Source organism: Eurosta solidaginis, chromosome 4 (assembly GCF_040869045.1).
Source record: "Eurosta solidaginis isolate ZX-2024a chromosome 4, ASM4086904v1, whole genome shotgun sequence".
Taxonomy (NCBI): Eukaryota; Metazoa; Arthropoda; class Insecta; order Diptera; family Tephritidae; genus Eurosta; species Eurosta solidaginis.
The window spans coordinates 119,778,763-119,796,663 of record NC_090322.1 but is presented as its reverse complement, the minus strand read 5'-3'; the positions used below and the strand labels follow the sequence as shown (position 1 = coordinate 119,796,663).

General features: G+C 37.4%; 1 protein-coding gene across 3 annotated transcripts in view; it reads left to right on the top strand.

The window, feature by feature from the left end:
• The first annotated feature begins 456 nt into the window (after positions 1 to 456).
• The window catches only part of LOC137250224 (interaptin), a 165,629-nt gene continuing 148,184 nt past the window's right edge, over positions 457 to 17,901 (top strand). For 2 of the 3 annotated variants that reach the window (XM_067782661.1, XM_067782655.1), the window contains exon 1: positions 457 to 627. The gene's annotated coding sequence lies outside the window, so the exon portion shown is untranslated. Of the gene's footprint in view, positions 628 to 651; positions 749 to 17,901 lie in introns of those variants that run through there. The other variant, XM_067782657.1, reaches the window with a different exon arrangement.

Below are 17,901 nucleotides of genomic sequence, written 5' to 3'. Positions count from 1 at the left end.
TTTACTCTAAATGGCTTCAGTTATCTCGAAAGAGGGATACCTTATGTGACTTGTTACGCAACGACCGAAGTTGACTAAACGGTTAAGGACCAAATAATTAATGCTAGGAACAACTGACAAATATTTTATTGCGTGTTGAAAATTAAAAAGTGCTGGTAATTTTTTATACCAAAATTTGGTTTTGAATAAAAATGTAGTATAACAGCCGTGCTTTAACTGATAGAATTGAAGAATATATTGAACCATGGCGGAACTACCCAAAATGGCAGCACGGTGACATCTGATTTGCACTTTTTTAATTTGATTTGATGCATCAACTTCCGTCGCAGTAAGATTTTGACATTCGACCATCGATTTACAAAAACAAAGCACATGGAACTCTTATTTATGTTTGTAGGTATGCTGCCACACTGTATAGTTCCGCCATGTATTGAACGTACTCTATTGCTATGGAGAATTACACTAGAGAGGAATAAAATACATTGCGTTGATACGGTGATGGGCGAAATGGTGTTCAGTCAGTGCTTAATTGAATCGATGGGAAGTGCATTGTGTTTTCCAAAATTCCGGAAGATATTAAATTTCTACTTGTTTACTACAAGCAGAAAGTTTCATAATTCTTACTAGGTATGTGAAATTTGTAAAGAAAACTATATAAATCAATTCTTTATTTGCATTGAAACTTAGTACAGAATTCTAGTATTTATTGAAGAAAATGTGATCAACAACCAAATGAGTACATAAAAAAGTACATATGTGCATATTTTAACATTTTCAAGTAGATCCAATTAATGACAAATGTGTGTTTATAGCTTTTATTATTTGCATATCCACGCACGTATGTTTGTATGTATCCATTGTTATTGCATGAAAAGCGCCTGAATGCATTAACATACATATGTATCACATATATGTATGTACTTATTTACTTTGTATTAACGTATCCATCTAAACTATACTTTCGTAAATACATATGCGGCAAATTTGAGCAAAGTAGTTGAATTAGAGCTGGATTCGATTTAGTGATGTGCCGAGTGGACAATTTTGGGTGTTCGAGTACTCATTAAAAAAAGAATCGAGTCAGGTACTCGAGTACTGAGCTCGGGAATCGAATACCTTATAAACTCGAATTCTACCGAAATGACATATTTTCTTACCTGGCAATCGAATACTTAGATACATATATATAGGTATGTATGTACTTACAATGAATAATTATTTATAATGAAATAATAAATTACAGATTTTTATCATCTTTTATTATAAAAAATAACCAACAAGACCATAGTATGACTAGAGCTTATTATTTTGACAAAAAAATATAAAAACTATAGTTATCAAGTAAAAAAAAAAAAATCCGAACTTTAAAAGTACAATCGAAAAGTACTTAGAAAATAAAATCAAAAATATTCTATGAGGCCTACATGAAGTTTAAAATTCATATTTAGCTCTTAAGGTATTTATTTAAATAAATACACGTATATACGTGGTTTGATAACTTTATAATATAAACAAATTTCATTAAGTTTTTTTTTCACTTATTTTTTTACGATGACTATTCAAAAATAATATTTGGTCTACCTTTTTCGATTCCAATCTATTTCTGCGGTTGTTGCATAACAACCCCGCTGTCGAAAAAAACTCGTTCGGACGGAACAGAAGTTGCTGGGATGCATAAATACTTTTGGGACATTTTTTACAAGCCCGGGGAAATAACTTTTCTACTCCCAAAATTTACAAGGATCCATATTTCTTCGTATGTAAGGAAATTGAACATATTGTGTCATCTTGACGATAGCAGAAGAGATGCGAGTAGCCACATCCGACTGCTCTTGCACTTTTTATCCAAATAGCTCCACAATACATCATTGGATGGTTCATTGTCAGTTCTTTGGTGTTGGTTTGGTTACGGAGAAAACTGGGTGTCAAAGCCCGACTGTGCCGGTTGCGGAGCAGAATATGACGAAAACTCAAAATTTTGTTCATGGCACGTTAATTCTTCAATCACCCAATTCTGAGCATTCTCAGCATTTCTTTCACTACCAAAACCAGCCCTTTGAAATCTTGGATCAGGAAATGTAGATTAAGATGCTGTGCTATTAGTTTCATAAACACCTAATCGCTTTTCGATAGTTTCCATAAGTTTTTTCTGTAAAGATATCGCCGTGTTAGTAGACATCGAAAAGCTTTTGAGGGATAATTGAACACCCCGGATAAGCGGGATGACACTCGACAATGTGGGATACTGTTGCACAGATAAAATAGCAGTAATTTGCTCCACTGGTCTCAAAATAATAACACATTCATGAAGCACATTCCATTAATCTTTAGTCAAGTTATCAGGAGACGAATATAAAGAAGGCAGTGCAGCTGACAGGGTATCTTGACTCTATCCAATCTATAAAACATGATGAAAGTAGAGCTCCACCGTGTTTGGACATCTTGCTGTAGTTTTAGTTTGTCCAAATTCATCTGTTCTTGAATTTCTTGAAGCTTGTATGACGCCACATTACTTCGTTTGAAATAAGTAACGATTACTCGACATTTCATCGTTAAAGCAGTTCGTGACTCATTATCATCATGCAATCAGAAACAGTTAAATTTAAAGTATAGGCCACACAAGAATGACGACGTTTTTTGCAACAGTTCGATGACTGCTTTTTTCATATTACTGGCATTATCAGTGGTAATGCATACAACTTTATCAAAAACTTTGCATTCGTCTTCAGGATGTGTGAGACTCTCGCATTTTTTTAGTGGACAATACCCGATATTCTGACTGACTTTGATGAATGAAATGGATTGTCAAAGTCAAATAATTCTTATTGCTGTCAGATGTCCATAAATCAGTTGTACCTGCTACAAAATCGACCCCCTGTAACATTTCAGTTAGAACTGCTGTTGAAATATATTGTTGAGGTAGTAATTTTTCAGATAAAACTTTTCTACAAGGCAAACTATAGTTGAGGTTTAGCTGGTAAGTATAGTTTCGAAAACCTTCATCCTCAACTATAGATAGTGGTTGCAAATCTACACATATCATATTTACAAGTTCTGTGCTGACATTCCTTGAACTGACCTTTACTGCCCCTTTTGATAAAAATTTCTACTGCAACTGTCTTCTCTGACTTTGAGAGACATCACTGTGACCTTGGTTTCCATTTTCATGACTTGCTCCTGCTTCTTGTGATTGACTGCTAGAGGCGACCGAATTTAAATCCGAACTACTGTTTGGGGTTTGATTTTGTATATCGTTTCTTTCTGTATATGTCAAATATAGAAATGAATGCACCTTTCTTAAATGTTTCAACAAATTTGTTGTAGTTCCAAAATCTACAAAAGTTTATTTACATTCCTTGCATTCCACTTTCTTATTTTCAAGTTTATTATAAAACATCCAAAAATCTGACAAACGTTTGGGGGCCATTATTTTGTAAACTCAATCGCATGTGAAGCGTGTTAGAAATTAGCAAGTAAAATAATTCACGTAGCCGAAGAATACAATTTAGAAACACACAATTCCAGTCAGTAATGCAAATGATTGAGCTCCAATTCTGATGATACATAAATATAGATATGATAAAAAGGAAGTTAATTTTTCTATGTCACACAGTCAATATTTATTGCGATATCTAAATCGCGATCCGCTTTTGGCTTCTATGAGTACTCCGTTTTTAGATTCTATGAGTACTCGAGTACTGAGGCCCTATTCAGTAACTATGAGTTTTGAAATGTACATTTTTCTTTCATACAAATTAAAACTCACAGTTACTGAATAGGGCCCCTGTCGCGTGTATCCGAATACTAAATTTTGCATATTCGAGTACCTGAGTACTTCGACAGTACTCGAGTCAGCTTGACTCGGCACATAACTAATTCGATTCGCTTAGGGAAAAAATCGATTAAATAGTATTATTAAACTTTATTTTTTTTTTTGTAAAAGCGTATGTACTTAGCTATAGCGCTGTATCCAGACCATGAGATTGTTTAGAAATAATTTATTTTTCTTTTTACCTCGCTTTAAAAAGGGGGTAATGTTTTACAAGACGGTGTAGCACCTAATTTTTATCAAAAACTATCAAAGGTGGTATCAAAAGATGCGTCTCGACCTCCGTTTTAAGAATCCGAAAGCGGAAATCAAAAATTTCATTTCCGTCGAAAGTTATTCACAAAAAACCCTAAAATGACCACGAGAGGGTCCGAAATATGGGGCCCGATCCATACTTTTTTTTTGCACAGAACACCTTTCTACGTTGGCAGCCTTCGGCCGCGATTACAAAAATAACCCTGGGTGGGTCCGACACCAGTTTGGCAATCAAAAGTAAATGCGCGCAGAACACCTTTCTGCATTAGGGTGTGTGTGTGTACAACAAATCCTGCAAAAAACAACAACCACATGAAAATTTGCACCGATTTTTTGCTTATATCTTTTGACAGAAATAAAAACTTAAATTTTCGGAGATTAAGTTTCCTTTAAGCTATTCTGACCTATTTCATTATAGTGCGAATAAAAACATGGTTTATTCCACCTTACGGCCCAACGTTTCGCCAAATTTTCTTGGCATCATCAGGGGCGTAATATTTAACTTATTTTTTTATAAAATAAAAACAAGAAATACAAAATGTTACAATAATAAAATTTTTAAATGTGTATGAATATACATATATCCACAGACAAAAACACAGTGAAACAGATTGAACAATTACAACATATAAGTCATCACAACATACTTCTGAAAATTAACTTACTTTAGATGTGGCGGTAAACAAAATTACAAATGGAAAATAAATACACCATTAATTACATATAAAATCGGTACCATCGATTTCTAGTACACTTTGTTTAGCATTCCAAAAATGGAGGTTGTGACGCGTATATTGATACAACTTTTGATAATTTTTGATAAAACGTTACCAAAAATGGATACATGTTAAATAAAACTCCACTATAGTCTATAAGTTTTCTTAATATGTTTGAGGTAAATGGTTTTTTATTTGCAAAATAAAAGCGCCGATAAAACTATTTTCAATGAGGAAATCTACTTTTTGTCCTTTTGAAGAACCAATGAAAGGTGTAAACTCTAAATTCCACACTTTATGAGAACCTCTTTTTCAAGTTTTTGGTATGTGTTTTATACCGATTCCAAACAATATTTGGTAAATGAATTTTTGGAGGGAATATTTTCATGACACTTTCTGGGCTGGCCGAATCAATGCCGATGAGTGACGCCCGGTTAAATAAAGTTTTGAAATAGGTTATTATGCATATGAAAAAAAGAATTTCAGATGGTGTCTTATTATAAGGTTTGCTGGGTAGGAGCTGCTTCGGCCGATAGATTAATAAAGAAAAACCAAAAAGTTTTTACTTTTTCCCTCTATGCATTTCGGCGCTTTTGCGTCATCATCAGGAAGGTCTACATTTATTTTAAAAACAGAAACATGAAAACACGAAATGAAATATAAGAATACAGCACAATCAATAGACATAAAAATTCACATTTGGAACTTTACTCACATTAATTTGATTAATAGGGGGACTCATGTAACCGTATAAATGCCTTATAAAGTGTGTAAACATATAAATTTATCTAGTGCGTAAACGAACTGTCAAATTTTGTATGACAAATCATTTACACAATTTGTATAAATTTACGCGCACATTTCATTGTGTAAACGCGGTAAACTCAAAGGAATGCAACCTTGCAGACATTACAGCAGGCATTTTCATCACAAATCTCCAACATCAGCAAGTCATTTACAAGAATATCTTAGTAACGACGTTTTAGTTTTGATTTTTCACTTAATCTTGGCATTTTTTAATTTGTATAACAATCAAAAAATTTTTGTTTAGCAATATTACAGCTGATAAACAATCAAGTTTATCAAGAGTATTTCTAGGTGCGTTCATATAACAGCGTGTGTAAATGGATATAATTTTACACCTTATAAGTTTATATGCTTTCATGAGTCCCCCTAATGTTTTAAATTACAAAAACATCACATATTAACATTAAACATATTGTTTTTATATTATTATTTGTTTACATGTTTAATGACAGCTGTGTAAGCGCTGATTTTGTTGTCCACGTCTTCTTTAACATTCTTTACGTTTGTGAGTTGCTGTTGAATTCGGGGACTTTCCAGTGTCATCCGTCTTTTTTCTCTTCTCTCAACATCCAAAATCCTAGCGTTCGCAAAATCAGCTGTGTGTTCGTTTTCGATCAGGTGTTGAGAAAGCGCTGTTGTTGTTTTGTTGTTTTTCACGTCCATTTGATGTTCGTATAGTCTCGATACTAATGCCCTTTTTGTTGCGCCTATGTAATTATTGCAGTCATTGTTGTTGTTGCCTTTGCATTGGATTTCGTAGACTACGTTGCTTTGCTGTTTCTTGTCTATCCTGTCTTTTGTTTTTGTAAAGATTCTCCTTAGTGTATTGTGCGGTTTATAGGCAAAATTTATGTCGTAATTTTTCATTATTTTTCTTAGCGCTTGATTGCCGGTTAGGCCAGGCACATATGTAACGCCGATGAATTTTTTGTTGGTATTTGCTTCGGTTAGCTCATTTGCAATATTAGGTTGACTCATTTTTTTTGTAGTATTATTTAGTAAATTTTCTATTAACTTATTGGGGTAGTTATTTTTAAATAGAATACTTCTTATTATCTTCTTATTTTCTTCAGTGAATTCATTATCGCTTAGGAGGTATATTTTTCTTACTAGGCTGGTTGCCGTATTTTTTTTTTGTTTCCATGGGTGATTTGAATGGAAATTAATAATTCTACCCGATGATACCGTCCTTGCATACCAGTTAAGAATCAAGTTCTTATTTCGTCGATGTATTTCCACGTCTAGGAAGGCAATTCTGTTGTTTTGTTCTATTTCCTTTGTAAATTGTATTTTGGTATGCTGTGCGTTAAAAATTGTCATTATGTCTTCCACGTCTTTGGTTTTTACAATAGCGAATATGTCATCTACATATTTCGATATGTATTTGACATATATGTCTTTACTTTTTAATTCAGCGAGGCTGTGGTCCAAAATTTTATCAAGTACGATATCTGCAATGGTTGGAGGTAGTGGGTTGCCCATTGGCATTCCGTAAATTTGTTGACACAAAGTTTTATTGTATGTGAAATAATTATTATCACGCAAGCAGAAATCAGGTATCGCCTGGAATTGTTTCTTATCTATTTTCGTGTATTTCTCCAACTTATCCCATTTCTGCATTATAATACGTATTGCGAAATGTATTGGTATGTTTGTAAATAGGGATATTACGTCGAATGAGATCAAAACTTCATCTTGTATAGTGAAATGTTTAATACTTTCTTTGAGTTCCATGGAGTTTTTTATGTTGAGATCTTCGGATATAATATTGTAACGAATTTACTTGCAAATCCTCTTATTTGCAATCCTCTGCTAAGTTCGATGATTGATAGCTCAAATGAAACTCTACTATCCAAAATAATACTGCTATTGCTCGCTAGATATCGTCTTAATCGAAACTCAAATCAAACTGAATTCCAGCGCCTCTACATCCGCGGCCTTTTATACTCTTTGGTTTCCTCGTTCGCATCTTCTAGAATCTACTAGCATTGTCCATGAGCTCTCAAACTTCTCAGCTATAACTAAAATTGCACAATTTTATACATCTTCTAGGCGTTCCAGAATCTACTAGTCCAGTAGCTCTCAAACTTCTCAGCTGTAAATACAATTGCACAATTTTATAGTTTTTCTCAATGCATACTTATAGGAGTATCTCAGATATATGCATGTGTTAGTGCATCGACTCTCCGCTGCTCGTATACGTACATGGTACATATATGTAGACGCAGTTATTGTTTCGTTTATGTAGATACATAATGATTGAATTATTGATGTGCATTCACGTCACTGCTTAGCATCGGCTTAGAGACGGCAGCACTCCTTAGTTTTGCTAATATTCGTAACACTGTCCTCCACCTAAGTCTGATCGTCCCGATTAGACAAATCTCTCGATTTAACCGCTGCTAGCCTTTCCAAATGAACCACTTTCATTTTGGTTCGTGGTTTGCCAATGGTTTGTATGCGGTACACTACATCGTTGATCCGTTTTACAACTTTGTATGGGCCTTCCCAATTACACTGCAATTTCGGGGACAAACCTTTTTTTCGTTGTGGGTTGTATAGCAGCACCAAATCTCCTTCCTGAAACCCTTCCGAATTAATTGCTTTATCGTACCTCGCTTTCATCTTGTCACTCATAATCTTTGCTCGTTGCCTTACCAGATCGTGTATATCTCTCAGCTCTTCTTCCAAGACACCAGTGGATTTCTTGACATTCCTATCTGCATCGGCATCTATCCCATACTTCAAATCAGCTGGCAGTCGAAGGTCATTGCCAAAAATTACCTTTGCGGGAGTTTGGCCCGTTGTGTCATGTACTGCCGATCGGTAGGCCATCAAGAATAATGATATGTGTGTATCCCAGTCCTTATGGTACTTGTCTACTACTTTCCTTAAATGCTCCTCCAAGGCTCTATTGAAACGCTCCACCATACCATCAGACTGAGGATGCAATGCAGTTGTCCGTGTTTTTCGAATGCCCAACTTCTTGCACATTTCTTGGAATACAGCTGATTTAAAATTCCTGCCTTGGTCAGAATGTAACTCCATTGGTACACCATACCTTGCAACCCATTCGTTTTTAACCACTTCTGCTACTGTTTCTGCTTCTTGGTTTGCGATTGGGTATACCTCTGGCCATTTACTGAAATAATCCATAACCACCAGTACGTATTTGTTTCCGCGGTTGCTAGTAGGAAATGGACCTGCGACATCCATGGCGATCCTTTCAAATGGTGCACCTGAAATATACTGCTTCATCTGACCATAACTTCGGGTTTTGGGCCCTTTCGCTCTGTTGCATACCTCGCAGTTGGCAATCTACTCGGTGACTGACTGACGGCAACCAACCCAATAGAATCTCTGCATAATTTTCTCGAGTGTCTTCGCTCGCTGAATCCTCTTCCTGGGAACAACTATCAGTTTCTTCTTGCATTGACCATCCTCACTCTCCCATACTCGATGCAAGCAACCGGATATCAATTATAAACTGTTCCACTGTGCCCAATATGACTTCGCAATGGGACTCTCTGCTGACATCTCCTCTCTGCTTGGTCTTTCGTTTCGTTCGAGCCCTTGCATAACATGCGACAGATCTGTATCTTCTAGCTGACACTTTCTTAGTTGTTCCTTGTCCCATTCATCCGTACACGTTATAGTCAATAGCCGGACATCTATAATGTCTTCTTTACCCTCGGCCTTTGAGCAGTGCTTGCATTCCAGACTACATGGTCTTCGTGACATTGCATCAACATTTCCATGGGTACTACCTTTTCGATGCTCAATGGAAAAGTCATAGCTTTGTAGTCGCTCGATCCACCGTGCCAATTGTCCTTCCGGATTACGGAACTGCAGAAGCCATTTCAACGCTGCGTGATCTGTCCTGACACGGAATCGCTGGCCGTAGAGGTATTTGTGAAAATGTTTAATGCACTCTACCAATGCCAACAGCTCTCTCCGTGTAACGCAATAGTACCTCTCTGGTTTTCCAATTGAAAGGCTGTAGTATGCAACTACCTTCTCTTGTCCATCGACCAGTTGTGATAAAACGCCTCTTATAGCATATCCGCTCGCATCTGTATCTATAATAAACGTTGCTCCTGGAATCGGGTATGCCAACATTGGGGCAGTGCACAACCGCTCTTTCAATGTTTGGAAAGCTACTTCTTGCTCCTTCTTCCATTCAAAAGCTTTATTTTTTCTTGTTAGCTCGTGGAGGCTATGGGCTGCGCTGGCAAAATTTGGTACAAATCGGCGGTAATATGTGCACAGCCCAAGGAAACTTCTCAATTCATGCAGATTCTGTGGTCTTGGCCAATCCTTTACTGCCTCTATCTTTTCATTCGCTGTACAGACACCTTCTGTCGTTACCTTGTGGCCCAAATAATTTACTTCCTTTTTAAACAGCGTACACTTTTTGGGACTTAACTTCAGACCAGCGCCATTCTCTGGAAAACTTCCTCCAAGTTCTTAAGATGTTCATCAAAACTCTTGCCCAATACGACGATGTCGTCCAGGTACACCAAGCATGTTTTCCAATGTAGTCCTTTCAGTACCTGGTCCATGAGTCTCTCAAAAGTAGCTGGTGCATTACAAAGTCCAAAAGGCATCACTGTAAATTGCCAAAGACCATCACCGACACTGAAGGCTGTTTTCTCTTTATCTTCCTCCTTCACCTCAACTTGCCAGTAGCCGCTTTTCAAGTCCAGTGTGGAAAACCATTTCGTACCAGATAGCGAGTCCAGAGTGTCGTCAATTCTTGGCAACGGGTAGCTATCCTTTTTCGTAACGTCATTCAACTTCCGGCAGTCCACGCAAAACCCCATTTTTCCATCCTTCTTCTTTACAAGTACTACCGGTGAGCTCCATGGACTAGCTGATGGTTCGATGACGCCGCTGTCCCTCATTTCTTGTATGATTTGACTCACAACTTCCCGCTTCGCCAGTGGAGCACTACGTGGAGCTTGACGGATCTGCCTCGCATTTCCAGTGTCAATTTGATGTTTCACAACATTGGTGCGGCCTGGTTTGGAACCATCCTGGTCAAATATGTTCGCGTATTTTATGAGCAGTTGTTTTGCCTTACTCTGATAGGCTTCCTCTAGCCCATGCGTCCATGCCGTGATATCATTTGAAAGATCAGTATTACTAGATGAAACGTGTTCCTGGAGCTGTTCATAGTTAATAACTACTTCGGCCTCTTGGCATCTTCCCAAAAGAGCTCCTTTGGTCAAATTGAATGGTGACTTGAACTCATTGAGTACTCTTACCGGAATACGTCCATCTTGTTTTGTCATAGCCATGGTTTTTCCTACAAGTATGTTCAGTGCTGATTTATTTGCTGCTTCGACAACCCACAATTTGTTTGTCCCACAATCTCCATCAACCTTTGCCCAGATCACTGCTTCTGATTTTGGTGGTATTTGCTGACTCTCTTCCACCAGCACTCGTTTACTGCTGTAGCCTCTCTCGTAGCCGAAATTAAGTGGCACATCCATGTTCTTATATCGCATCGTCTTGCTTTGCATATCGATTTTGATGCCTTGGTTGATTAAGAAGTCCACTCCAATTATGATTTCATCAACAATACCTGCCACTATAAAATTGTGTAGTACCGTGACGTTCCCAATTGCTACTTCGCATTCTACTTCTCCAATTACCTGGGTGTCTTCTCCAGTGGCTGTACGCAATATTGCTCCATGAAATGGTTTTATCTTCTTGTTGACTAAATCCACTCGAATGATGGAATGAGATGCACCCGTATCTACAGTCAGTAAACGTTCCTTTCCATCCACATGTCCTCAGACAGTAAGATTGCTCGACCTTCTTCCAATTTGTGAGATAGAGATTATGGGGCATTCAATTGAGGGAGTCAGCTGTCGCCCCTTGCTGCTGACTCGCTTTAGTTTAACGATTGATTTGTCTTGGAGATTTGCTCTTCTCCTTCTGCTCTGCGTTTACGACCACCCACATTGTTGGAACTGTTAGGGTTGGTGTTGCAATAACGCGCAATATGCCCTGGCTTTCCACACTTAAAGCATTTGACTGCATCATTATTCTTCTGCTGCGTACCCTTCAATGCTTCCAAAATTGCGTCTACCCAGTCTGGCTTTTCCACTTCCACGCGATGAGCTTTGTACGATGGCTTGCTCAAAAGTGAGGCTGTTTCCTGAGTCAGTGCATGCGATACCGTTTCAGCAAACGTTAGTTTTGGATTCGCATATGTAGCCCGCTTCGTTTCCACATCTCGTATGCCATTTATGAAGCTCTGGATTTTTACCCTTTCAGTGTATTCCACGGGTGCGTCCGCATTTGCAAGATGAGTCAATCTTTCAATATCTGAAGCAAACTCCTGCAATGTCTCATTTGCTTTTTGGTAGCGGTTTTGCAACTCAATTTGGAATATCTGTTTCCTATGCTCGCTTCCGTAACGTCTCTCTAAAGCGCTCATCAATGTTTCGTAGTTGTTCCGCTCGTACTCTGGGATGGTCTGTAAGATTTCCGCAGCTGGTCCTTTTAAAGCTACGAACAATGCGGCAACTTTATCTTCAGCATTTCAGTTGTTCACTGTTGCGGTCTTCTCAAATTGTAGCTTAAAGACCTGGAAAGGAACAGAACCGTCAAAGGATGGTGTTTTTACCTTTGGATTACTCGTTGAAACTGCTGGACGATTTAGTTGCAACTGCTCGATACGTCCTCTCAAAGCATCGACTTCTGCCTGGAATTGAGCTATTTTTGCATCCTGCGCTTCCAGCTTTGATGTTACCCTTGCTTCCTGTGCTTCAAACTGTGAAGAGATTTGTGCCACCTACAATGATAAGCGCTCTTCTTGTTCTTCCATCTTGGATGTTATGCTTGTCTCCTGCGATTCCAGTTGGGATGCCATATTGGATGTAATCTGTGTCGACATTTCTGACATACGCGTTTCTTGTGCTTCAATCTTTGATGTTATTTCTGGCGACATTTCTGCAATATGTGCCTCCTGTGCTTCCATCTTGGATGTTATCTGTGTCGACATTTCTGACATACGCGTTTCTTGTGCTTCAATCTTCGATGTTATTCGTGTCTCTTGGGATTCCATCTGTGATGACATATACGTTTTCTGTTCTTCTAGTTGAGATGACATTGTCGATGTTTGAGCAGATATTGCAGCCAAAATCATGTTCAAGTCTGTGCTCGTAACTGTCTGCGATGTTTCGTTTTTCTCTTCAATTTTCGTTGTTGTCTCGTTCCCATCAGGATAAAAGACATACTCGTCCACATCAATTCCTTCTGCTTCCATTGCCTCTCGTCGTCGTGCTTGGAGTTCAAGTTTAACGCCGCTTGTATTCAATCCACGGCTCTCCAACTCCTTCTTCAGTTGCTGGATCTTCAATTCACTGAACTTTGCCATGTCATTGTAGTCCTCTGGAATTTATTCAACAATTCCTCTTCTGACACCAATTGTAACGAATTTACTTGCAAATCCTCTTATTTGCAAACCTCTGCTAAATTCGAATCACTAAACTGTTGAATAAATAACTCCAATATGTAATAATGCAAAATGGCCTTTATTAAAGTACTTCACAATAACACTCAAACTTCGCAACGAATAATTTGCTTAATAACCAAACTGATTGATAGCTCAAATGAAACTCTACTATCCAAAATAATACTGCTATTGCTCGCTAGATATCGTCTTAATCGAAACTCAAATCAAACTGAATTCCAGCGCCTCTACATCTGCGGCCTTTTATACTCTTTGGTTTCCTCGTTCGCATCTTCTAGAATCTACTAGCATTGTCCATGAGCTCTCAAACTTCTGAGCTATAACTAAAAATGCAACAATTTTATACATCTTCTACGCGCTTCCAGAATCTACTAGTCCAGTAGCTCTCAAACTTCTCAGCTGTAACTACAATTGCACAATTTTATAGTTTTTCTCATTGCATACTTATAGGAGTATCGATATATGCATGTGTTAGTGCATTGACTCTCCGCTGCTCGTATACGTACATGGTACATATATGTAGACACAGTTATTGTTTCGTTTATGTAGATACATAATGATTGAATTATTGATGTGCATTCACGTCACTGCTTAGCATCGGCTTAGAGACGGCAGCACTCCTCAGTTTTGCTAATATTCGTAACAATATTTTTTAAGATACTGCCAATGAACTTTGATTGCTTATAGCATGGCACATTCGTATATGAGCAAATCGGTCTAAGTGGTGTATGCGGTTTGTGTATTTTCGGAAGTCCGTACAGTCTTGGTGCGTTAGCATCCGAGGAAGTCAGTTGGTATTTTTGTTTTGTATCGAGCCTGTTCTGTTTGTAGAGGTCATTTATAATGGCGTTGTTCTTCCTCAGTAATTTTTGCGTGGGATCGTTCCTAATAGTTTTGTACGTGTTCCTGTCATTTAGCAGCTCTTTCATTTTTTGTTCATATTCGTCCTTATACATTAAAACCGTCTTATTTCCTTTGTCGGCATTGGTTATTACAATTTCGTCTCTATATTTACTTAGAAAACTTTTGGTGTCTGCAGACGTTTTTAGTATGAACTTTTCTTTGGCACTGTTGCTTATTTTTTGCTGAAAAGTGTTTATTTTGGCTGCAATGTCACTTCTTATTATAAGTCCAAGCACGGCCACCGTGGTGTGATGGTAGCGTGCTCCGCCTATCACACCGAATGCCCTGGGTTCAACTCTCTGGCAAAGCAACATCAAAATTTTAGAAATAAGATTTTTCAATTAGAAGAAAATTTTTCTAAGCGGGGTCGCCCCTTGGCAGTGTCTGGCAAGCGCTCCGATTGTATTTCTGCCATGAAAAGCTCTCAGTGAAAACTCATCTGCCTTGCAGATGCCGTTCGGAGTCGGCATAAAACATGTAGGTCCCGTCCGGCCAATTTGTAGGGAAAAATCAAGAGGAGCACGACGCAAATTGGAAGAGAAGCTCGGCCTTAGATCTCTTCGGAGATTATCGCGCCTTACATTTATTTTTTTTTTTTTTAATTTTATATGTGCAATAAAACTTATAATAAGGTTATACTATGGTACACCAATCCTTGCTCAGCCTCGTTATTATAGCAGCTTAAGTAAGCCTGATTTTTGGTGGGTTATATAAAAGGTCCTAATACAACAACTAGTTTCTTTTAACGAGGCCTTATGTAACTAAGCCTTATTTTTGTTGGTCCATAAGCCTTATAATAAAGTTCTTATATTCTACCTTATGGCTTATAATAATTTCTTACGTAAGTTTTACTTTATATGAGCTATAAGCATTACACACAACGGTATCTTTCAAATAAATATTGTCACGGATATTAGCATCACTAAGTTATCCCATCACTAAGGCGATGCTAAGGCCATGCCAAGCAGTATTTACGTTAATAATCAAATCAAGTATACACATATATAAGGCAGCCCAGAGAGATGTCACACACAGATGCATTTACTTATACGCCTATGTGCGCGCGAGAGACTGTAAACTACAAACATTCACATCAATAATTCAATCTTTATGTATCTACATAAACGAATAAATAATTGCGTCTACACATATGTACCATGTACGAATACAAGCAGCGGAGAGTCAATGCGCAAACACATGCATATATCTGAGAAGTTTGAGAGCTACTGGACTAGTAGATTCTGGAAGCGCATAAAAGATGTATAAAATTGTGCAATTTTAGTTATAGCTGAGAAGTTTGAGAGCTCATGGACAATGGTAGTACATACTGGAAAGATGCGAACGAGGAAACCAAAGGGTATAAAAGGCAACAGATGAAGAGGCGCTGTAATTCAGTTTGAGTTGAGCTATCAATCAGTGTGCTTAAGCACGCGATCTGGCGGCCAATAGTAGAGTTTCATTTGAGTTATCAATCAGTTTGGTGATTAAGCCAGCGAGTAGCAAAGTATAAGTGTTATTGTGAAGTACTTTAAAAAGGCCATTTTTCCATCATTCAATATTGGAGTTATTTATTCAACAGTTTAGTGATTCGAACTTAGCAGAGGATTGCAAATAAGAGGATTTGCAAGTAAAATCGTTACAATATTACGCCTGTTGACATAAGTACAGAAAAACAAGGAGTTATCCCACTCTCGTGGACGCGTTTTGCAACCCACTTAAATGTTTCTGAAATTAAAAATTCAATTTCGCTCGGAAGCGGTTTCGAAGCAGATGGAACAGTCATAGAATCGAGTGGCAAACACACGGAATGAAAAATTATCTTGATGTTGCCTTAATAAAGTTATTACGCCTCGATTTCTGCCTACCATAATGCCAACATTATCTGTTCTTAAAATTGAATCTACACAAAACTGTTTATCTAGATTTTCTAAAAATTTGAAAAAAGTTAAAAAGAGCTAACACATTTCTAAAAAAAAGCTGAAAATAAGCTTAAAGCTAAATCGTAACTTTTCAAACTAAACGGAGAAAAACAAAACTAATTCTAGCTTGAAAAAAGACAAAATGGCATCACTGCTTGTAATGAGTACCGTATCCATACTTTACATTCGACATGGTGACCTTTGCACTTTGGGTTTCACCAAGCTCAGCCACAACAACGCACAATGTTTGGTTGCGAGAGTGCAATGTATTAGTAAATTGTCGACTCCTGAATACCGAAATCATTTTAAGTCACCTCATTTCTCTCTAATGGAAAATCCCAAACTTAGAGAGTAATATGAGACTGAATTACGGAGCTCAGGTGTTAATGAATTTTCTGGAAATTGGTGAAAATTATGCCCAAAGATTCCCGTACATACAACCCCAGCTAATAAAAGTGGGATAATGTGAGATAATTATGCTGCTTTGGGCGCTTTCAGCGAAGACTACATTTATTGATACGTTGCAAACATGTTTCCGTTAGCTGACTATTTGCAAAACACATTCTAGGGGTTTCAGTAAGATAATAAAACAAATCGGTAGTTAAAACACCAGTGAGTACCTATCGTTTGATACCTACTTACATACATATGTCGTGAAAATGCATTCAGGGTTACACCTGGTTAACATTTTGGCCTATATCTCCTTGTCGGGTGACATATCCCGAAAAGTTGACTTTCTTGTTAAAGACCTCATCAGAGGCTTACATTTGGTATTTATATTGTATAAGCACATTCCAAATATACCTGGGTCAATATATTGGATCTCAAGAGCATTGGCGCCTAGGGATGTGACACTGTTATTAAATTACTACATTGTCATTGGTCGTTAATACGTAAGAAAAGTATTTAATTAATCAAAATTCTGGAATGGGTGGAAACTATGCTCAAAGATTCCGTTACATACATACATATATACATACAACCCAAGCTAATTAAGTTAAAATACAGATAGTATCTGTAAACTATTTTTTATATTTTTTATGAAATTGGAGTAAAAATAAAATTTTTTATTCTGTTATGTCTTTTATGAAAAACATTAATAAACCGCATAGAAAGTTGTCTTAAACAGTTAGCTTTTTTACTTAGCCTATAACATTTTTATTTGTCATTTTTTAGCTTTTTATTTTTGTTAAAAAAAATAAATAAATGTAAGGCGCGATAACCTCCGAAGAGATCTAAGGCCGAGCTTCTCTTCCAATTTGCGTCGTGCTCCTCTTGATTTTTACCTACAAATTGGCCGGACGGGACCTACATGTTTTATGCCGACTCCGAACGGCATCTGCAAGGCAGATGAGTTTTCACTGAGAGCTTTCATGGCAGAAATACAATCGGAGCGCTTGCCAGACACTGCCGAGGGGCGACCCCGCTTAGAAAAATTTTCTTCTAATTGAAAAATCTTATTTCTAAAATTTTGATGTTGCTTTGCCCGGGAGTTGAACCCAGGGCATACGGTGTGATAGGCGGAGCACGCTACCATCACACCACGGTGGCCTTTCTCCGAAAAATGGCAACACTGATTACAGGTATCATTCTTCCAGTATAAGGGCCAATTAAACTTCTTTAACCCTAACGCCATAGTCGTAACCATATCCATATCTATAACCATCTCTAATGTGATAGATTAATGGTGACTTAACCTAAAAATCGTGAAAATTTCATAAAAATGAAGAAAACGGAAAAAATTACAAAAATATTCCACAAGTATATTACAAAAATATTCCATAAGTCTCTTAGTCATAACGTATCCAAAACAATGAATGGAATCTACAAAACGTTATTAAATTCACCAACTCAAATATTTTTATGTTATGGATATGGCGAGAAAACAAAAACCTATTGGTTGGCTATGGTATGGTTATGGCGTTAGCGTTATGGTATGGCACCATTAATCGATTACATTGATTTCCATAACGTAGGTTCGATCAG